The 24,250-nt window shown below is 40.3% G+C and overlaps 1 long non-coding RNA gene across 1 annotated transcript; it reads right to left on the bottom strand.

The window, feature by feature from the left end:
* Positions 1 to 1,365: 1,365 nt before the first annotated feature.
* LOC121824988 (uncharacterized) lies at positions 1,366 to 23,850 on the bottom strand. Its single transcript, XR_013047466.1, has 4 exons — positions 23,588 to 23,850; positions 22,214 to 22,329; positions 5,356 to 5,474; positions 1,366 to 3,169 (listed from the first exon to the last, which is right to left on the bottom strand). It is a non-coding gene; the product is annotated as an uncharacterized LOC121824988 (long non-coding RNA).
* Positions 23,851 to 24,250: the final 400 nt, after the last annotated feature.

The raw sequence follows: 24,250 nt of genomic DNA, 5'->3' as shown, positions 1-24,250 counted from the left end.
GCTGGAGATTGGCTCAGTGGTTAAGAGCACTGGCTGCTCTTCCAGAGGACACAGGTTCAATTCTCAGCACATGGCAGCTCACAACTATCTGTAACTCCAAGATCTGAAACTTTACATAGACATACATGCAGGCAAAAGCACCAATGCAAATAAATTAAAAATAAATAAATTAGAAAAAAAAAGAAAAAAAAAAGATGTGTCTAAGTCTGACAAGTATCACATGTTTTGATGGGTCCAAGTTGTCATTCTCAATGAAACCACTGAACTGAAAATTTTCTCATGATTTATTTGAATAGTTTAGACACACATGTGTGATGTATATTCCCTCATCTTTTTTTCTTTGAACAATAATCCTGCTGAAACTATTTTGTTTAATCATCTCTGTGTTATGCTGATGATGCTGGGTAAGTTTTCGAATGTGTGAGTTTTTCACATAAGTAGCACATACCTCCTCAACCCTCATACCAAAAGGTAAAAGTAGACTGCTAAATTAGGCATGTCACTGACATGTCATGAATGACAAAGACCTAGAGTCATTGTTTGTTGTGGAATAAAAGTCAGTGGGGTTTTCCATCTGCCAAGCAGCATCAAATACATTTTCAAAACTCATGCTTCCTAAATGTACCTGATTAAATCAACTGGTCTTCTTTGTATGCTATCTAAGCCAACATTATAGATTTGCTTCACCTGTTTTTGGCATAATCCACTGGGTAACACCCCTTCAGTACTTCTAATATATCCTTCAGGCTTTGTTCATGTCACTCATACTGTAATTAGATGAAGGTTCTATTACTTTCTATTGCCATGCCCAAGTCAATTCCTAGAAGGAAGGGTTTGTTTGGAGTGAGGCTTATGGTTCCAATGGGATGCATACAGTCCATCACCACCATAGTTCAGGCAGGCAGACATGGTGCTGGAGCAACAGTTGAGAGCTACACCTGACTCACACAAGAAACAGAAAGCTCACTGGAAATAGCACAAGTCTTCTGAAACCTACAGATGAACCAACAATGATACAAATCCTCTGAAAAGACCACACCTCCTAATCCTCCCCTAATTGGTGAGCCCATGGGGGCTGTTCTCACTCAAGCCTCCAGAGAGGTGCTGGGGCAGGCCGTCATAGCTATCCTCCATGTATAACAATAGCCATAGTTAAGGAGTAAGAACTTGCTGGGCGGTGGTGGCGCACGCCTTTAATCCCAGCACTCGGGAGGCAGAGCCAGGTGGATCTCTGTGAGTTCGAGGCCAGCCTGGACTACCAAGTGAGTCCCAGGAAAGGCGCAAAGCTACACAGAGAAACCCTGTCTCGAAAAACCAAAAAAAAAAAAAAAAAAAAAAAAAAAAAAAAAAAAAAAAGGAGTAAGAACTTGGAAGGCATCTCCCAGAATCCTTACTTGCAGCTCCACAGCTCCCCTCTGCTCTGGGTAGTGACACATTTTGCTCATGCATTTCAAGGTCACCCTCACTGTTCTGCTGTCCCAGGAACCTAATGGGCAATTGTGAAAGGTCATGGGGAGAGCATTAATGCAGTGCAGAAGAGAGAGGTTCCTTTTGTTCCCAAAGCTCCTCATTGTCACATCTTCTTAATCTGGCCAGAATGCAAAATCCCAGTCATAAAGACAGGAAAGGACATATTTTGTCCTTTTCTTTTTACAACTTCCCATTATACAGAAAATGACAGTGTCAGGTAATAAAGAGCAGAAGAAAAGAAGGCATAAAGCTGAGCAGATCCCCTTTTAAGATTTCTGAAAACTCTGGGCCTTTTACTCAGAAAGGAAGCAGAGGTTACTGAATATCAATGGCTGTTGTGATAAAATTAAACTAAGAAGAGAAACAATTGGGGCCTATATATCAAGATCCTGACATTAACAGATAAGTCTTAAAATGAATAAAATCAGTGAAATTGTTAATGAAAACTAACATCTCAAAATTTCCTTAAACATCAAAAAGAAGGTAGAGGTTTTACTTCTTATACCCTGTGATCCCCATATTACTGTTCTCCAGCCTTGTGTCCGTTTAACAGCTACATGCGATGGAGACGGGTTTGACCCTGTTGGTCACAAAAATGATGTGCGTTCAGCCCAGGACACTGTTCTGGATACCACAATTATTTAGGTGTTTGCATTGGGCATGCAAGGGGGAGACCATATGCTGACCCTGAGCCTGCTCCTGGTCACCACACTAGTGACACCATGGACCCTTTTCAAACACTGATCCAGTTCTTGAAGCGTGTCTTAGAGCAGAACACAAGTGTAGTAGATTCACTACTGATCAGGAATCTTCTCTTGTTCATGTGCCATGTGACACTCCAGAACGTACACAGGATAGCAACAACATTTTTGATTCTGTAAATACAGCTGACCACATCAGCTATACTAAATCTATTCCTCCTCTGGCAGAAGACATGCTGCTGCTCCTGATAACATCAGTAATATGGTTCCTGGCACTATTAGTATCAGTTATGACAAGGATAAGACACCTAATCAATCTAGTATTCCGCAGACGAATTCATTCAAGAGATCCCAGGAACCAAAACATTGGACAAGGTAAGTGAGACCCCAGAAATGGTTTAAAATAGATGAAGATTTTTGTACTAGAAATCTAATTCTTTTTGGCACTAATATGTATGATTAAGAAATTCCATGCTTTATATAGAACTTTTAGGCATTTTCTAGCACCAGAAAAGAATTGATTCATTTTTTTCCAATAATATTGAAAACATATCACATAAAAATAACAGTTTAGTCCAACAAAAGTGCCCAAGTAAAGCTGGTAGGTTCACAGTTGTCTCCTATTCTGGAACTAGGGAATTACTTTCACTCCTAATGTGAACCTTGTGTTTTCTGAATGGCTAAGCAGAGATATATAACTGTTAAATGTTAGTTTCTATTTTTCTGTGTGCATTCATTGTGACTTATGAGTATAGCATCTTCTTGGAAACAAATATTTCAGAAGAAGCAACATCTGAGAATAGAACCAACAAAATGAGGCTCCACATTCTCACACCTTCTCAAACACAATGATACTAATGTCACTCCATAAGATTCTACTGATGATGCCACTGCTACTGCTGATCCTGATGATGTATGTCACCAGTGATGTTGTTGATGATGCAACTGATAGTCCTTTCTTTTCTTTTTAGTTGCTGCTGAAGCTGATTATTAATTCTCTGAAAGAACACAACAAATGACAATCTGTCAGGATGATTTTATAAAAAATAGACAATGTTAACTTAAATATTTTCTGAAGGAAGACACAGGATATATTGAATTCTGTATATGTTTGAAATATTTTCCCATTAAAATGCATTATGCAAATATTTTAAGCTGTTTCTTGGCATTGTACAAACTGAACACCTGACCTCTCAGTGATATGTTTAAGGGGAAGGATTTTATTATAGACACCAGAGATAGAACAGCTAGAGTGATCTGGAAAGTCCAAAGCAGAAGGAGATATTGGCTGAACATAGCCAGCCAACTGGCTAATGATAGAAACAGAAACAGCTTAGAGAGGCAGAGAAAGAGACAGAGGAGGAGACAGAGAGAGGGAGAGGAACATGGAGACAGGATGAGAGAGAGACACAAAGAAAGAGATTTATAAAGAGTTGAGAAGGTGTGAGAAGGGATGCTTCTGAACTAGAGGGAGTTTAGGGTAGGGGAGGAGGGGAGAGGACCTAGGACACTAGCATAGACTTTGAAATGCATAACAAGTACTTGTGACACTGAAGGAGCCTGGAGGCTAGCATGGGCCTCATTATGGTAATATGCACCACAGGCAGCCATTTTCTCCACTGCCAGTGATAAGGGAAATGACACCTTTGGGTAGAGATTCACAAGTTTTTGAGAAATGTTGACTTCTATCTACCTTCTAGAAATCCTCCTAAAGTCCAGGTTGAGCCCATTTCTGGATATCTGGGCCTGCCCTTGAAGTTTTGGGAACTGGAGTTTTCTTTGGACATAACAGGCATCAATGAATTTTAGTAGATTTTCCAAGTCACAAACCAGCCTTGTTGAGGTTTACATATTCAAACTGCTCAAACACAAGTAAACCCCCCCCCCCCAAAGTGCCATATTGTCCTTAACATCCATAGAGTTCAAGTGTGGTTGCTTACCTGCATTTCCTTTTCCTTTAATTTTGTGACATCCCTTCCCCCAGCACAAATTAACTGCATAAAGTCCCTCACTGAGGGATGGGGCCTTATGAGTCCCTCCCTGGTGGTATTCAAGGTGTCCTGGACACACATATAGAAATCAACTACAACCTCTGCCTCCCTCTTCCAAAGTAGTCCCTGAGCCTTGGAGGGTGTGATTCAGACATCCTGTTGAGGTATGAGCACTGCATACTTATGCATTCTCTAAAATTTGGCCAGGTGTGAGTCTGGGCATTCACCATAGCCCACTACATAAATAAATCTCTCTCTTTTTTTTATTAAGAAATTTTCTATTCACTTTATACACCAACCACAGATACCCCCCTCTTACCTCTTCCTATCCCCTTGCCTTCCCCCATAACACATATCCCATCCCAATACTACCCAAGTCAAGGTCTCCCATGGGGAGTCAGCAGAGCCTTGCACAATTGGTTTAGGCAGGTCCAAGCCCCCCCCCCCCTGCACCTAGGTTGTGCAAGGTGTCACACCCTTGGCACTGGGCTCAAAAATCCCACCCATGCACCAGGGACAGATCCTGATCCCCTTGCTGGGGCCGACCCAGACAGTTCAAGCTCAGCAATGCTCTCCCATATCCTAAAGGCCTAATCTACTCCCATGGGGGCTCCACAGCTATCAGTCCACAGTTCATGGGTTTCTACTTGTGTGGCTGGTCATCTCTGCATAGTTTCCCATCATGATCTCAATGTCCCCTGCCCACAAAATCCCTCCTCTCTCTCATCCCTTGGATTCCCAGAGCTCAGCCTGGCGCCCATCCATGGATCTCTGCACCACCACCACCTGGCACCCCTAAGATCTCTTAAAGTTAGGTAATAAAAGGAAACATAGAAAGTCCTGGGTCTCAGATGAGTCCTCTCATCTCACAGGGCATGTGTCCGCAGGTGCCTGTTGGTGTTTGTTTTATTTTGGTAGAAGAGAAGGCTGTGTGATAGAAACCTGGCCTTAGGCTAAGTCCTCTCTTCCAGCACCCCTATGCTGACTGAGGATGACTCCCTACCTGGCTCTCATTTCTTTACCTACTCCCTGTGGGAATCAGGAACCTCATTGGGAGGTCCTTTTTACCAGAATTGCCCTGCCTCAGGAGGCCTGCTCTTCTCTCTCAGCCCATACAGCATGAAAGACAGAGGAGTAGCCAGGAATGATGGCTGCAGTTGATATCTGGAGAGCTGGGCCTGTCTTCTACTCACCTCCAACTCCAGTAATGTGCCCAGACCAAAATCTGAGATGCTACCCACCACCAACTCTAGGATCTGGTCTGCCAGGAGAGACAAGGACTGATCTTTTCCCCTTGGGATCCAGGGAAGCCCTAAAAGAAAGCAGACTGTTTATAATCAGTCTCCAAGACAACTGGGTGTGCAGTAAGAATGGAAGGACTCCTGAATGTGCTGCTTAGGTCTCTTGACTCTGCTGTGAGTTTTAAGGGGCATGCAGCAGGAAACAGGAAGATGTCCGGGAGGCTTGTGTTTATACTAGGCCTAAAAACAATGTAGATTTTCTCAGCCCTCAAAAGCCTAATCCAGAGGCAAAACCCTGATAGCCAAAGAGAACAACAGGAACATGATCCCCCTGTCCCTGTAGCCCAGGGCATGATATCCCCCAAAGGCCTGACTCCCCAGCACAGGGTGACAGTCCTCCAGTCCTGCCCTCCCCATCTTTGTAGACAACTGCTGCTCCCCAGTCTTAGTGAGAAGGCCTGGGAATGTCCCTCTGGACCACACACTGAACTCAGTGCCCATTGGTCCTCTTGACCCCACCAAGCCCATCACACCCAGGTCACCTTTTCTACTCTAAGGCAATTAGAAGATGGAAAAGGACCACAGTGACAGTTCTTCCAGAAACAGAAACAGGGCTTGTAGGAAAAACTGGGATGGAACCAGGGTGTTCGGTCTGGGTTGTAAACTTGAGTTCCTATATGGCCTTTTGCCTCCTCCCGGGGCTCCACTCTCCATCTTTCATTGTGGTCATTGAGATTAAATAGAGAAGAAAAATGCCCAAGATAATACAAATCACCAAACTAAATACTCACTAAGAAGCTATAAATGGTGATGTTTGATCTTTTCCTGGAAAGGGTTGTGAGAGGGTGGGGAGACAGTGTGAGGGCCTCAGAAAATAGGCTTGCCACACATAAAAATTCTTTGCCTGATTTGCTTTTTGCATAGGGTGGGCCTTTCAGACATCTCATTATACTCTCACCCTCAGTTTGAAGCCAAGCAGAGGGAAAAATCAGCCTCTGGATAGATAAATGGGAGGGGATGGTTAACAAGTAGGGTGGGTTCTGTTGTGACTCAGAGTAAGCTTGAATCTTTTTATATATTTTTATATAAAATCTATATATAAAATTTATATATATATATGTTTTATATAAAACATATCAGTCACAGATTCCCCCATCCTCCATTCTCCCACCTCTCAGCCCTCCCACCAAATTCATCCCCTACTCCCACCTCCTCCAAGGCATGGTCTCCCCTGGGGAGTCAGCCCAGCCTGGCAGACTCAGCCAAGGCAGGTCCAGTCCCCTCAAGTTTGGATCATAAGGTTACAGAAAGAAAGCCTGTTTTCACACAGTCACCTTTAATTTATCCTGTAACCATACAGCAGTTGCCTGATCAAATGATTACACAAAATATTTGGACTCCAATTGAACTGTTGGATTTTAAAAAGTTCAAGGAGGCAATAGTATCTTATGGCATGCATTCCCCATATGTAAAGCAAATGTTAAACTCTTGGTCAACATATAATAGGATTGTACCACAGGACTGGCGGGACCTTGCACAAGCTGTTCTGGAACCCAGCCAGAGACTTCAGTTTCTAACGTGGTTTAAGGAGGAAGCTAGAAATGTAGAAAAACAATGGAGGGATAAAGGAATACAAGTTTGTCAGGATCAGCTTATTGGAGAAGGCCAATATGCTTCAGTACAAACACAATGTTTATATGATGTCCAAACCCTAATTTTATGTCGAATGGCAGCCTTGAATGCATGGGACAGAGTTGAGGAACCAGGAAAAAAACCTGAGTCATTCACAAAGGTGATGCAAGGCCCAAAAGAATCTTTCACAGATTTTTTAGAAAGACTGGCTTCAGCAGTACACAGAATGGTCTCAGAATCAGAAGCTAGTAAGGCAATAATTGAAGCTTTGGCATTTGAGAATGCGAATGCAGCATGCAAAAGAATAATCAGGCCATTATAGGCAAGATCTGCACCTTTGGAAGATTGGATTAGAGAAACAATGTTGAGGCTGATGAGCATGATGATACGTGGGTAGGAGAAGTAATTTCAAAAGGTTTGAGGAGTGTTAGATGTTTTGGATGTGGAAAGCAAGGACATTTTAGAAGGGACTGTAAACAGGTCATTCCTAGAAGCAATGTTTCTTCAAGGAACAATGGCAACAGAATGCCCCTTCCTTCTGGAGTATGCAGTAAGGGAAAACACTGGACCAACGAATGTAGATCAGCAAAGGACAGACAGGGTAATCCTTTGCCTCAGTTTTCGGGAAACTCCCGGAGGGGCCTCATGCAGGCCCCCATAGTAAAACCAGTTCAAACCTTTCCTGCAGCTGTAGAGGAAATCCCTGCTCTGAGCGATTAAATAACCAAATGACTATTGGAATAAATCATGCTGGTCAGGATGATGAAACAGAGAGAATAGAAAATTCAGGAGAAAACATAAAGAAAATTTTTTGGCAAACTCCTATTAATGAACAGAGACCAAAATTAAATATAAAAATAAATGGTGTTTTGTTGTCTGGTCTGGTAGACACAGGTGCGGACATTACCATAATTGCACCAGAATTTTGGCATCCAGCTTGGCCTCTTCAGGAGGTAAACATTCAACTGTTAGGAATTGGGACATTATCTCAGGTGAAACAGAGTGCAAGATGGCTCGAATGTATAGGTCCAGAAGGACCGAGAGGAAAATTAAAACCATATGTCGCTAACATAGCTATGAACCTGTGGGGTTGAGACTTGTTGCAACAATGGAATACTCAGATTAACATCCCTCCAATCTCAGAAACAAATCATAAACTAGCACATGTTTCTGAGAGAAATATTAGAAGGCATTATTTTGAGTGGTCACCAGCCATCCATATTATACAAGAACAGGGCACAACAACTGATAATCTTCCAAAGATACCAACAGCTCTACCTTTAAAATGGTTAACAGACAAGCCTGTATGGATTCAGCAATGGCCTTTAACAACAGAGAAACTCCAGGCTTTAGAAGAGCTGGTAGAAGAACAGTTAAATGCTCAGCATATTGAACAGTCAACCAGCCCTTGGAATTCTCCTGTATTTGTTATCAAAAAGAAATCTGGTAAATGGAGAATGGTAACAGACCTTAGAGCAATTAACAAAGTAATTCAGCCAATGGGCTCTCTACAATCTGGAATTCCTTTGCCTACTCTGTTACCAAAAGGATGGCCTCTCATAGTTATTGATTTAAAAGACTGTTTCTTTTCAATACCCTTACAAGAAAAAGACAAAGAAAGATTTGCTTTCACAGTGCCTACTTAAAATAATTCTCAACTGGTTAAAAGATTTCAATGGAGTGTCCTCCCACAGGGAATGTTAAATAGCCCAACTCTGTGCCAATATTTTGTACAACAGCCATTGGAAGTGATACGTAAAAAATTTCCTAAATCTATAATTTATCATTATATGGATAATATTTTACTAGCTGACTCAAATGCAGATACTTTAGAAAGAATGTTTGAAGAAGTAAAGAAAATTTTGCCTTACTGGGGATTACAAATTGCTCCTGAAAAGACACAAAGAGGAGATTCTATTAATTATTTAGGCTATAAAATAGAGCTACAAAAAATTAGACCCCAAAAGGTGCAAATTAGGAGAGATAGACTACAGACTCTTAATGACTTTCAAAGATTATTTGGAGATATTTCTCATCTACGAACTATTGTTGGGGTAAAAAATGATGAACTGACTAATTTGTTCAAAACCTTAGAAGGTGACAAGGACTTAAATAGTCCAAGAGAATGATCATCTGAAGCTGAGAAAGAATTGGCCTTGGTAGAAAAGAAAGTACATGAAGGGCACGTGGATCGTATTGATCCAAAGCTGGATTGCATTTTGGTTATTTTACCTTCTAGGCATTCTCCTACTGGAATATTAATGCAGAGGGAAGATATTATATTGGAATGGATATTCTTACCAAATAAACCAAATAAAAAATTAAAAACTTATGGGGAAAAAATCTCTGACTTGATTTGGAAAGGAAAATTGAGACTTCGTCAATTAGCAGGAATAGACCTAGCAGAAATTGTCGTACCTTTAACTAAGGAGAACATTGAAAAATTATGGACAAAAAGTGAACCTTGGCAAAGAGCTTGCAGTAATTTTTTGGGAGAAATTAACAGCAAATATCCCAAAAGCAACAGAATTGATTTTATAAAGAGAGCTGATTGGATCTTGCCTCGAATTGTATGGAAAAACCCATATCAGGAGTTCGTACATTTTTTTTTTTTTTTTTTGGTTTTTCGAGACAGGGTTTCTCTGTGTAGCTTTGCGCCTTTCCTGGGACTCACTGAGTTCGTACATTTTATACAGATGCCAATAAACAAGGAAAGGCAGGTTACAAATCAGAAAATTTAAGTAGAGTGGTTCAAAGTCCTTATAATTCAGTGCAAAAATCAGAATTGTATGCTATTCTGTTGGTATTAATGGATTTTTCAGAACCTCTAAACATAGTAACTGACTCTCAGTATGCTGAAAGAGTGGTATTACATATTGAGACTGCAGAATTTATCCCTGATGCTTCAGAATTAACTTCACTATTTATTCAATTACAAGATACAATCAGGAAAAGGAGTCATCCTTTATATATAACTCACATCCGATCCCATACTGGTCTGCCAGGCCCTTTAGCACAAGGCAATGATGAGATTGATAAATTATTGATAGGAAATGTGCTGGAGGCCTCAGAATTTCATAAAAAACATCATGTCAATAGTAAAGGTTTAAAAAAGGATTTTTCCATAACCTGGCAACAAGCCAAAGAAATAGTAAAGAAATGTCCTACTTGTTCCTTCTATAATCAAATGCCATTACCAGCAGGATGTAACCCAAAGGGTACTCAGAGGAATGAAATCTGGCAGATGGACGTGTTTCACTTTGCAGAATTTGGAAAACTGAAATATGTACACCACACCATTGATACTTATTCAGGATTTCAATGGGCAACTGCTCTGAGTTCTGAAAAAGCTGATTCTGTAATCACTCATTTGCTAGAAGTTATGGCCATCATGGGTATACCTGCACAAATCAAAACTGACAATGCTCCATCATATGTCTCTGTTAAAATGAAACAGTTTTTTGATTATTACAAAATAAAGCATATTACAGGTATACCACATAATCCTACAGGTCAAGCAGTTATAGAAAGATGAAATAGAACTCTAAAGGATATGCTAAATAAACAGAAAGGGGTAACAAAAACCCCCAGAAATAGACTGCATAATGCTCTATTAACTTTGAATTTTCTGAATGCCAATGAGAAAGGAACAACAGCTGCAGAGAGATATTGGATAATAGAAAAAACTACAGAATTAAATCAGCCTATATACTTTAAGGATGTGCTGACCTCAGAATGGAAACCAGGGTATGTATTACGTTGGGGACGAGGTTTTGCTTTTGTTTCTACAGGAGAAGATAAGCTGTGGGTACCATCAAAATTGATAAAGGTTTGATTTGAACAAAAGAAACATCTTAATTAGAGGAGGTGATAGTTCATCAACCAGCATGAACATCCAATTTAAACTAACGTGTACCAGTAACACATGCCTTTTCATTTAATCAGATAATAACTTGCCAAAAGGGAACATCCCCAAAATTAGTCTTGGGGAAAGGTTTTTTTGTTTTTTTTTTTTTGTTTTTTTTGTCTTTTAGGAGAATGATGGTTAAGGAATCTGAAGAACACAAGACAAATGAGACAACTGAAGAAAGGGGACAAATCATCTATCCCAGGAAACAGAGTGAAATGGCGTATGGGTATATATTATCTAAAAAATTTTATGTCTTCTTAAATGTTTGTTTCTGCTTTTCTCTAAAGATTTAACACTATTGGTCTTCTAATAGTCCCAGTTCAATTAAAATTTAAAGCTGACTTTGGAGTTGGAGAATGGCTCTCTCCTTCTTTAAACTCAAGCATGTTGTTAAAAGAAAAATGCAAACTCCCTGTATCATGCCAGAATAAAAGAGCCATTTTCTGCTATGGGACAGGACAAAAGCCAAATTAATTAAGGGACTATTCTATTACTAATCTCAACTCTTTGATTCTATTCTGATTCTTTAAACTTTTCTTAAAGTATAAGTTTTATATCAAAATTTACAAGATTAATATATATATATACATTTTAAACTTGGTTAAGATATGAATGGTCATATAGAGTACTAACTAATTCTAGAAAAAAGGCTTCAATTAGCTGCATATATATGTCTTTGTGTTCAAGTCTGTTATCAGTTTTCTGCAGGAAATCATGGCCAGGCCTAACATCAACTGAAGCCTCCAGGAAGAAGATGGGGCCCCACAACAACAACAATTCCATGTGGACAATAATAATTTCACTAAGCTGACAAACATCATCTACAGATCAGCTTTGAACTACAAGGTGCTCAGAGCAATTTTGGGATGACTAACTGAGATGATCCAGTCTCAAAGACTACTTGAATAAGGACTTGAGATAAACCATGAACTTTGGCATTGTACACAGACTGGATATTAACGAAGGATATAGTTACCTTTCCTAGAATTTGACAATTAACCTAAAATTTTTCTTTCAGGATAAAGATAACTTCGCCCATACCCAGCAGGAAGCAATTTTAAGAATATGACGCCCACATTCCCAAAGAGGTGGTGTGGGGCGGGTGGTTTTTTTGGTTCTTTTTAACGGGTTTTGGGTCTGGGATAATTTTCATTGTTTAGGGGGGTTGGTTACAAGTTCTTGTCAAGGGTTAGGAAAAAGGCTAAGCAAAGGAGATTAGATTTAAGGTTCTAGTTTAAAAAAAAAGAAAGAAAGAAAAGAAAAGAAAAGAAAAAGACAATTACTAGTTTTAAATACTTTACATTATTACCAACTATTAGGATATAAAGCAATGAAAGTAGTTAGACATTACAATAGAAATTGTAGTCATATTAGATATGTTTTAAAAATTGAGCAGATATATTTTAGACAGGTCATCTTCAAACCCTTCAGAGATCTACCGAATATGGCATTTAAAATGTTTTAATAACTTAGAAATTTTTCTTTTTTGAGACATGTCGGCTCCTGGCAGTACCAATCTACTTCAGAGAAAATATGGGCATTGAAGAAACTGCATATGGAGTTAACTTTCATTGTAGCAAAAGTTAGCCACTGGACAACAAAGTATCCTCGAATCAACAGGACAAAATGGACAGACAGAACATGAAACAAAGGACTATCGATTCCTGCCAAAACAAGTGTGGTTATGGCTTTATCAGAAGGCATCTTCTGAGGCCAGGTCAATATGGCACCATCCCTGAAGTGGCCTTCACAATCTGGAAAAGGCACAGTGCCCTTTTCTTCGAAGGCAGCTGAACAGGCAGTGGGCCGATGGCTTCTGTTGTGCAATGGAACAGCAACTGAAACCTCACGCCTCTCAATAGTAGACTGGCATTTAATAGAGGGATGTGGAGAAAAAGGGGATGCTGAGATGAAGCCATATATACACAGCCAAGAAGAATGGACAGCTGAATTCAAAAACCATCAACAATTTCCAGAATTTAAAATCCTGAATCATGACATGACACTAGTGGAATTCAGGTGTTTCTGGTACATGGACTGCTCTCACCCAATGTGAGGTTGAACTGTTGACCTTGTGTACAACCTACTTCACAAATGAGTCTGTCAGATACGATAAGCCTATAGGCTGAAGATGATGCCCCAACACTGCGAAGAAACTTCAGGTGACTGTCCAGGCAGCTGGCTGTTTCTGTCAACTCACAAAATTTTTGGAAGTTGCTTTTGTGCACTTCCTGTTTTTATTTTTGTTAGCTTTATTTTTGTTGGGTCTCTGAGGGAGTTGAAGATTAGTTAGTTATAGTTGAAGATTAATTAGGATAAAAAGTGAATTAGATACATTTTGGACTTACTAAAATAGGATAGATAAGGGAATTATTTTCTCTGATTTGTCAAAGACAAATGGACTAGACATCGTTTAGGTATTTGTTACTTGTATATATTGTATATAGTTATTGTACTTTTGTGTATAGTTTTTCTTTTGTTATAACCTTTTTCCTCTTTTCTTTTTATTAAAATAGAAAAGGGGAAATATGGTGAGATTTTATTTGTACTGAAATGTGATTTTAATTTTATGTTAATAAATAAAGTTGCCCTGGGGTCAGAGCTATTAGAAGCCATAGCAAGAGCATGATGGTTAGAAGAGCTAGGTAAATTTCTGTGTGTTCAGGGATACAGCCAGTATTGGAGACATACGCATTTAAGACCTGGAGGGCGGTACTTACAGGCAGTGACAAGGCAGTCATGTGGTTGGGTTTACAACCAATGAGAAGGCAGAACAGAAAGACTATTTAAACACAGACAAACAGGAAGTAGCTCTCTCTCGGGGAAGCTAGGAGCACTGCAGGAGGTAAGATTTTATCTCTGAGCTCTGACCTCTCGGCTTTCTCTTTTACGTTGGCTCTGTGTTTCTTATTTTAATAAGACGATTGGTTACATCAACAGGTCCAGTCCCCTCCTCCCTACACCAAGGCTGAGCAAAGTGTCTCAGCATAGGCCCCAGGCTCCAAAAAGTCAACCCATGCACCAAGGACATGTCCTGACTCCACTGCCTGGGGGCCTTCCAACAGATCAAGCTAATCAACTGTCTCACTTATCCAGAGTCCCTGGTCCAGTTCCATGGGGTTTCCTCTGCCGTTGGTTCACAGTTCATGCTTTTCCGCTAGTTTGGCTATTTGTCCCTGTACTTCCTCCAACCATGGTCTCAACATCTCTCTAAGCTTAAATCATAAGCATTCTCTATACTACAAAACTGCATGCCACCTCTAATTAGTAGAGATATAAAGTCAACTATATGCTCATTGGGGGGATTAATTTGTGAGTTTTTTATTTTGGTTTTGGTTTTGTTTGTTTTTGCCTTTTGTTGTTGTTATTGTTTTTTAAGGCAGGATCTCATGTATCCCTGGCTGGTCTCATTTAAGTGAAGATGGCCTTGAACAGATGCTTCTGCCTCCACCCACTGAATGCTAGGATTATAGGAAATGTATCAACATTTTTGTTTGCATATTCTGAATTTTGAATATCTTTATAAAGTACCTTAATTGTAAAACTAAGCAAGTGAAATTAATTTTTCCTAGCATTTTACTTTCATTTAATTTGTCACTTCAACATGTAATCACTGTAAAATAATGGGAAAAAAAGAGAAATTGAAGTGTGTATGTTGCATGCTGAGGATCTAGGTTAGGGGTAGAGCACTTGTCTAGCATATACAGGTGCTGGGGCTCATGAGAGAGAGTGAAGGAACCAAGGTACAGGAACCTGCTACATAACTGCTGGAAGTATAGCTATACAATGATGCAGCCACTAGCACCAGAGTATGCACAGCATTTATAATAGAGAAAAGGTAGAAACCCCAGATAACTTTTTATGCCCAGACCACGACCCCAAAGAGACCACTGAAGACCATGGATGTCCAGAATGCAACAGCAAGGTTTATTCTATAGATACAAGTCTAGACAAGGAACTCATTCCTACACCCAATACAATGAGGCAAGGAGGAGTTGCTCTGTATTTGTGAGGCTAGCTATCTAAAGGCAAAAACTACAGCCCTCCAGGGTGGTTGGAGGGGTTTGGCACGGGTGCAACTTGAATCCGTTTATTTTTATCTCTGTTCTCTTTTAATTGGGTGAGAGTATGTAACCTTTGAATTTACTGGTTGGGGGTTACAATTATCATTTTGAGGGCTGTCCTGGACAAGTCCCAGGCTTTGTCCTTGAGGGGCCATGGGGGCTGGCTGGACTAGCACATACTGACTGTGGGGGTTGGCTCAGTGGTCTAGGCTCTGTCCTTGACTCATGCATAAAATTCTAAGTTGGTGAGGGGTCCCAGACAGTAAACATCTGGCTGAACTATGAGCAGTCAGTATACGGGCAGAAAGGGAGCTACTGCAAGGACTTTTGTTCATGGCCCTCCCAGAGACTGCTTGCTCAGTCTCAGGAAACTGAAAATGAGGCCTGATCTCTGAGAGAAGACTGAACAGCCTGTTATAGCATCTGCTTGGTCCGTTCAAACTACTGCTTGATGAATGGGTAAACAAAGGGTGCTGTGTTAATACAATGGTCAAGTATCTAGCCCTGAAAAGGGGTAGAGTACTGCTACATCCTATAACATGAATAAACATCACAGACATTAAACTCAGTGAAAGAAGCAAAATGACAGAAGAATGGGATAGTTCCCTATTAGCTGGTTTGATTTCTATTAAACACCCAGAGTGAGAAACCTGAAGCAGAAAGTTAGATTGGTAGCTGATATGGGGTGGGGTCTGGAGGATGAAGAGTAACTACTGGTGAATAAATGGTTTCATCAAATGACAAAAATGATTTAAAATCAAATAGGGTGATGATTGCATACGTTTAGAACATACTAAGAAAACACTACTAGATTGTATACTTTAATAGGGTGAACTTACTAGAAAAGTGTATTATATTATTATTTAAAGATTACATTTATTTCATGTGTATTATGTTTTCCCTGCATGCATATTGTACACTGTGTGCATGTCTGGTGCCTGTGAAGATACAAGAGGGTGCTGGATTCCCTAGAACTGCATTTACAGATGGTTGTGAGCTCCATGTGGGTGCTGTTGTGGGTCACAGGGTTTGTAGCTGAGAGATATTGAGGATTATCTTCTCTCCAGTACAGATTGCCTTCCAGTACCAGGAACTCTGGTTAGTAGGTGAAGAATATAGTTAGAGGTCAGCTGAACTTCTCCATGTTCAATGACTGAAGTGTTACTTTCAGAAACAAGACCTTAACATCAGGTTGTGAGAGCCACCAACAGCCTTGGAAATACCCTGTGCTATTTGGGGGTTTCTGTGGGTCCCTTTGGTTATGGACTCAACAGGCTGTACCCTGTTCCTGGCACAGGAGGTTTAAGATAGTGGCATAAGATGTCTAATTGGAGCCTCGTCAAACCTGTTATGTTTTGAGCCCGTTTAGATTCCTATCACTTATGTATAGGAAGCTTCTGGGGTAGTCAGTTTCCATACAGTTTTTCAAAGGGTCTACAGTGTTGACTGTCCCTGCCCATATTCCCTCCTTTATCTTTCTCTCCCATCTTCCTCTAATTAAACCCTCCTAATCTAGTGTTCATTTATATCTTCATAACACTATAGACTTTCCCTTCCTTGAGAGATACTCTCCTCCCTTCTGGTCCCTTACCAAGTACCAAACCTCTGTGGTTATTCAGATTGTAGTTCCCATATCAGAACTTTTAAAGGAAAAAAAAACCAGTATTTGTCTTTTTGGGTCTGGGTTGGCCCACTCAGGATGGATTTTTTTTTTTCTATCTCCATCAGGCCAGTCTTAGGGAGGTACATTCTCATGGCTGCAAGACTCTAAGGACCTGACCCACCAACCAACTCCCCCAGTGTTTTGCTTTGGAGGCCCTGAAGGTAGCTCTACTACAAAATTCCAATTGACAGTGCTTTGCACAAGCGCTGAGCATGGTAAGCTTTCATAACTGGAGCCTGACATGGGCATGCGCAGAGCACGCGCACGGGCTTCACAGCTGCTGAGCACCCTTGTATGCCAGTGTATCCATGTTGCTAAGGGTAAAGCAGAGTTTGGCTCACACTGAACCAAGGATCTGCGCTAGCAGGATGGTTCTGTGCATCAGTGGTGAGAATTTACCAGTGTTTTAAATTTTTAGTCTACTAGTGTTCTATTTTTTACTGCACGGTTTGGGAGGGTGCAAGACCAAGCACTATGGCCTGCTTTCCTACCATTGATGTCTGGATTATCATGGACAATCTGTCTATTGTCTGAGGACTGGGCTGTGTCCCTGTTGGCAGCAAATACAGAAATATTACTTTTGAGCATTGAGAAATGAAAAAAATCAAAGTATCAGTGACTGAGGATTTAGATTTTTGTTTGTTGTTACTGATATTTTCAACTTGTTTGCCTTTCATAGTTTTAAGAGCTAAAATTTACATAGATACAAGTGACCTGTAGAATTGCCATGAGCCTGTGGATTGTATCATATTTCATTTTATATACGGCACAGTGGACTGCATAACTTTTTATTTATATAGCAGCAAAGTTATAAATAGTGCCAATTATAGTCATAAAATATCATGGCAGAGATTTTAGCAATGCTAAAATGTGAAATAAAGAGTAAGGTAGACACAGTGACACTGACCTACAATCCTACCTACTGGGAGGATTACCAAGTTCAAGGCCATCTTGGGGAATATAGTTTTAAAATATTGTAAACATATTTGAATAAAAAAATTGTGGAGCCGGGCGGTGGTGGCGCACGCCTTTAATCCCAGCACTTGGGAGGCAGAAACCCTGTCTCGAAAAACCAAAAAAAAAAAAAAAAAAAAAATTGTGTCTTCAGAGTAGGTAGAATTCTGTTATTTCTCTTCATTGAAATATTGTGTTTGTTATCAGTGGGAAAACTAATCATTATTGTATCCACCAAACACTGACTGTCAGGTGCTAGAAGCACTTGTCCATGCTCTTGAAGATGTGAATTGAAGCATCACAGTAGCACGATGTAAGATAGCTACAGTGTTGAATCCCCATCCTGTGCATGGGGAAATTGAGTTATGGAGGGCATAGAAAGCCCAATATATAACATATAATATTGCCAATTATAGTCATAAAATATCATGAATTATAAGTGGCAGAGATGTCAGCGATGCTAAAATGTGATATAAAGAATAAGGTAGGCACAGTGGCACTGGCCTACAATCCTACCTACTGAATACTACTATATATAATATATAACTAGTTTATAACAGCAATTAGAGTAGGATTTAAATCCAAGCTGAATTCAGTCTTTTGGGTGTTCTGTTATGTAGATGCACTGCTTGGAGGAAGGATGAAACTTGTGATAGAACACTTACCTTAAATGGGACAGCCATGCACTATATCCCTAGAACAGCAAATGAACACTTGTGTAGAGAAATAAGTAAATAATAAAATTTCAGTTACTTCTCTTACATCAGAAGGAAATGAAGTTTGCTATCTAGTATTTATATTTGAATGTGCCTCTATATGCTAATCTGTAATTTCCTAAAATGTCCTTTCAATTTTTAGACATCACTCCATTATGCCTGTGCACACAATCATCCAGACGTGGTAGCATTGCTATTATCCAAAAAGGCCTCTATTGATGTCCAGGATGATGAAGGCTGCACACCCTTGATTAAGGTAGCTATTGGACAACAGTTTTGGTATGAATTGGATTAGTTCTTGTCCTTGTTTGGGTTTTTTGTTACTATGACAAAACACTGACCAAAACAAACTCGGGAAAGAAAATGTTTATTTGGTGCACAATTCCACATCACAGTCCATCAGGAAGGGAAACCAGGGCAGGAGCTCAAATCAGGAACCAGAGGCAAGAACTGAAGCAGAGATCATGGGGGCAATGCTGCTTTTCCATGGCTTTTCCCAGGGCTTGCAGCTTTCTTATACTACTTTGGACTACCTGCCAAGCTGTGCAAACACCTCTAGGAAGCGGTGCCCTCCCACATCAACCTCAATCAAGAAAATGCTCCACAGACTTTCCCACAGTCCAGTCTGATAGAGGCAATTCCTCAAGTGAGAATCCCTCTTTCCAGGGGTCTTCAGCCTGTGTCAAGTTAGCAAAACAAATGAACAAGCAACCTCCCTCGCTATAACAGCAACCAACTAGTGCTGATGAGATGCTTTAATATCTAGGTGTAGTGGTACACTCCTGAAATTCTATCACTTGGAAAGCTTTGGTGGGGAGATTATGAATTTAAGCAAGACTAGGGTACTTAAGAAGACCCTGTCTCAAAAGAGGGAAAATATGCATAAGCTGAGCAATTTCTCTGATCTAAGTGAAATTATTCAATGCAATTTTAGAAATATTTATCTGGACTTTCTTGAATTGAAGATCTCTTTCTTTATACAATACCAACAGGCCACACAGAAGGACAATGAAGAATGCGTAACTATATTACTGTTTCAGGGTGCTACTCCTCACCTGAGGGATTTATGTGGGAATACAGCCCTGCACCATGCCATTTCCAAAGACAACACAACAGTTGCCAGGAAACTGCTAGACTACAATGCAGATACTGAAGCAAAAACTGAGGTAAAGCCCCTTCAACGTCATCCCCAATGTACTTCCAACAATGACGCTCAGATCCACCTATCACATGCCAAAGCTCAAGCAGTCTCAATAAATCTGGTCAGAGTAAAACATTTTTCTCCTAAAATGTTTTTTACATTTTTATACATAGTTTAAAGGAACACAGCACAGCCTATTTTGTTTCAGAATTGGGCTTAATTTTAAAATTAAATAAAAGATTTGCCCCCTGCCACACTTCACATACACACAAACAATAAAAATAAATTAATTTTAAAGTTAAATGTCTGTAGAATTAAAAGATTTTTGTTGAAATTAAGAAGTTACTGATGTGGTTTGTCTCTCACAGATAAGGCTGGAGTGGAAAATTAAAAAGGTCACAGGCACACAGGCAAATTTGATCATTGAAGAAAAACCTACCAAGAAGACATTTTTTTTTTTTAATTTAACATGTTCAAATTTTCTATGTACGTAGAAAATGCTATTCAGGTTGGGAGATAATAATTCTCAGTTTAGGGAAGAAATAGTTTGGAAAAACAGACTGAGAAACTGCTCCAGAGGGGCCAGTTGAGCTCACTCATTGAACAAGGCACACCAAACCTAGATGCCACGAGATAGGGTTGGGGCAATGGAGGCACATCTCCATGGAGCTAAGAAGCCTGGAACCAGTGAGTGTTTGTGGAGAGTTCTGGAGAGGAGTTGTGCTCACAGGCAATGTTGGAGAGGGCAGTGGTGTGTCAAAAGGAAGTGTTCAGCTATGTGTGTGTGTGAACCTGCAGCAAGGGATGGAGAAAATCTGTCCTTTGTGACTCATTGTTTACAGAGTCTGTGATTAATTTTCAGTTGAGAAGCATGTTGGTTTATAAAGTATATTTTTTTTCTTTATAGTGTGGGCTGACACCTTATAAACTTGCCTTATTTGAAGAAAAACACCATGTGGCACAGTTTTTAATGCAGTATGGTGCAAATGCACATTCAGGGGTTGAGTCCAATAGGTACTGTTTCTTCTTTTTTAACAATCTTGGTGCTGTTCTTGAGAGTGACAGTTGCTTAAGTAAGGAACACTAAAATGATAGGAGGAAGATTGGCTTCAACTCAGAGGCCCACAGTGAGTGTGAGCTGGAAAAGGGACTGTTCCAACCAAACAAAAAGAACAGTGTGCATCAGGACTCAATTTCCCATAATCTGATTTGATTGGGGATTGTCAACTAGTTAAGGAAAACATATTAATGTTTTTACTTTGAAAAGTTCCAACTTTAATTATTTTTAACAGTGAAATTTGTAATTATTTCAGTATTTTCATTGCTTCTTATATATTTTGCTTTAAAATGCTCTGTTCAGCATAGTTTTTGAAAATCATGTTGTCTCTTTGATCACTCATTCTACTTGAAAGGGCTTTTGAGCAATCATGACAATTAAATGTGATTACCAGATAGCATACTCATGGAGTATCTAATATCACCGTGAATGTCCCCAACATACTTGTATGTTTTAAATTGACTTATTTTAGTTGTTTAAATGTTTTGCATGCATTCTTTCTGTGTAGCTTGTGTTTGGGAAGGCCACAGACATCCAAGATGGCTTTGGATCCCCTGGAATTGAGGTTCCAGATGATTAACAGCCAATATGTGGGTCCTGTGAATCAAACCCAGGTCCTCTACCAGAGAAAAATGTCGTACACACTACTGAGTCATCTTTCCAAACCCCAGAATGAATATGTTTGTTATGCACATGATCATAAGCAAAGGCCATGATATCATTAGTAGAAATAATTAGCCAGCCCCATGGTCTTTGCTGATATCCTGGAGCCTAGGTCTCATCACCCTGCCAGTTTCACACACTGAAGAGAACTTATACTAGGAAGAACATGAATAGGAGGCTGGACATGTTGGTACACTCCTCTAAATCCCTGCATTCATGAACCTGAGGCAGGCTGGTCTCTGTGAGTTCAAAGACACCCGGTCTCAATTTATTTGGTGCATGGGGGAAGGCAAGAACCATGTTTGCCACAGCAGAAGACTGGAGGTCCAAGGATAATTTAGAGGAGTCAGTTCTCTCCTCTCACCATTTCAGTCTCAGGGATGAAATTGGAGTTGTCAGTCATGCTGGCAAGTGCCTTTATCAGATTAGCCCTCTGAGTGGCCCTGTGATGTATGCTTTGACTGAAAACATATTAGCATTAATACACACACACACACACACACACACACACACACACACACACACACACCTGGCCACACACCAAAAAAAAAATAAAAAGAAAAGAAAACAAACCAAGGAAAATGAAACCACACACCAACAGTCCAGTGCCAGCAGATAACTCTACTTGCAGGCATAATGACCTGGGATCCATCCCAGAGAACATAATTACCAGTAAACAGCTTGACTACATCACACATGTTGAAGCAAAACCCAGGGAAAGATCATTCAACATCATCCCCATTGTACTTCCACCAATGACACTCAGATCCACATATCATAAGTCAAGGATCAAGCATTCTCAAGGAAACTGTTCAGAGTAAAACACCTTTCATCTACTCTGTTTTTCATCTTGGTATACATAACTTAAAGGAACACAGCACAGCCTATTTTGTTTTAGAAGGAGGCTTCTTTTGAAAATCAAACAAGTAAAGATATGGGGCCCATACACACTTCACATGCACAACAAACAAGAGAATTAATTTCCAAAACCAAGGAAGTTCATCCTCTACCTTTCAATTGTAGGAGAGTGAAAAACAGCTTGTCTCCTGGATATTGAGATCTCCACTTTAAAGAAGATCAAAAGTGCAAAGGACATATCTTCTCTTCATGAGGTAATAACTGATATCTGCAAAGAAAAAATATATATTTACTGGTAATTCCCACTAATTTGACATGTAACATATTTGCATGTCAGAGGAACAATGCCTCTGTGTTCCTATGTCTGCAGTATTGCAAATAGTGTCAGAGAAGAGGAACCCAGCCTGGAACATTCCTTCACCTCCTTCATATGCTCACTTCTAGGAACCCACAAGCTAATCACCCTCTAAGGCATTAGTTCTCAACCTTCTTCAGGCTGTGACCATCTGATGCCCTTCCTCAAGTTGTGCTGACCCTCCACAGAAAATTATTTTCCTTGCTATTTCATAACTGTTATTTTGCAAGTGTTATGAATTATAATGTCAATATCTATGCTTTCAGAAGGTGTTAGGTGACCTCTTTGAAAGACGGTCCTAGGATTTCCCAAGTGGGTCACTACCCACAGGTTAAGAACCACTGTTTTCATAGGCATGTGATAGTAAATTAGACTATGGAGACAAACATCAAAAAGTGTGCTACTTGCATCTGAGAGACAAGAACATATTACAAATACAGAAAATAAATATTAGAGAATCATGCAGTAGCTAATGTCAACAGGAATGTACCCAACATACTTTGTATGTCTTCAATTGATTATTTTAGGTTTTTAAATATTTCGCATGCTTTCTTTCTGTGTAACTGGATGTAGGCTGGTCACAGATACCCAAGAGGGCTTTGGATCCCCTGGAATTGCAGTTCCAGATGATTGTGAGCCAAGATGTGGGTGTAAGTAAACTGCAAAAACTGTGGGTTTTGTGTCACAGGTTTCAACACCAGAATGTTAGTAAATTGATGGGTTTAACTGCAAGGAGACATTTTAGACCTAGAGGGTGAGGTATCCAGGACAGCTGGAGCTACTCAGACAAGAGCTCTGCCCTGTCGGTGTCCTGAACTCCTGAAGCTGTTTAGCACTGTAATGGCTGAACTGAAAACAGTTCAGCCCTAGAGGGTGAGGTATCTTGGACACCTTGAGCTACTTAGAACAAGAGCTCTGCCCTGAAGGTGTCCCAGACACCTGAAGCTGTTTAGCACAGCTATGATATCTGGGACTGCAAAGAAACAGCCCAACCTTGGAAAGGAAATTCTTCTGAATTCTCAGGAGAGTCAAGCCTGGAACTGCTTCAGCATGGAAGGGGTATCCTGACTCTTTAGGAAAGTCAGGGTATCCTGACTCTTCATGAAAGTCCGGATATACCTGGTGTTTTGGGGTATGATCTCCCTGTCCGACACAGCAATCCTGCTCCTACCCTGGATAGCTGCAATCTCAGGCTCAGTGTTACCAGCTGTTTCTTTCTCATTCCACTATGGGAAGTCCCTGCAAGTTTCTTCTGTTCAGCTCCCCCTTGCCTGGTCCTCTATAAGACATCCCAGCAAAGTTCTTCTGTTCACCAGTCAAAAGGTCTTCACCCAAAACTCTTTTGAGAAAGAGGTTTACTTGGGAAGGAGGAGTCCAGGAGAATAACTGCCTCTACCACAGTGGAGAGAACAGCTCACAACTGACCGGGAAGGGTGGTTGATATAGAATGTCTAGGGGGCGGAGTCAACTGTGATTGGTTAGTTTATTTTCTGCCCTAGGATTGGCCGGTATTGTGAGCAAGGGGCTGAGATGGTCCTGAGTTCAGGGCCAAACTGTGTTTCTTTCACTGTCCTTTCTTGGCTTTTTGACACTACCTCTAAGGCCAGGGCACATTTCTTTCACTGACTCTGATTCTATGGGTCAAGACTGTTATTTTGGTACTAGTTTTGGAGTCAGGGCATATTTCCTGGGTTCTGGGTTTGGAGATAAAATGTTCATTTCTCTGGCTCAGGTCACAAACACAGGCTGTGTTTCTTTCTCTGGTCCTGGACCCTAGGGCCAGGATTCTAATGTCCTGCTCTGTGATTGGTTGATTTCACAAGTCAGTTGGACA

The sequence above is a fragment of the Peromyscus maniculatus genome, chromosome 22, assembly GCF_049852395.1.
Source record: "Peromyscus maniculatus bairdii isolate BWxNUB_F1_BW_parent chromosome 22, HU_Pman_BW_mat_3.1, whole genome shotgun sequence".
Taxonomy (NCBI): domain Eukaryota; kingdom Metazoa; phylum Chordata; class Mammalia; order Rodentia; family Cricetidae; genus Peromyscus; species Peromyscus maniculatus.
Note: the sequence above shows the minus strand (reverse complement) of the source record. Positions and strands in the feature narration are given on the sequence as shown.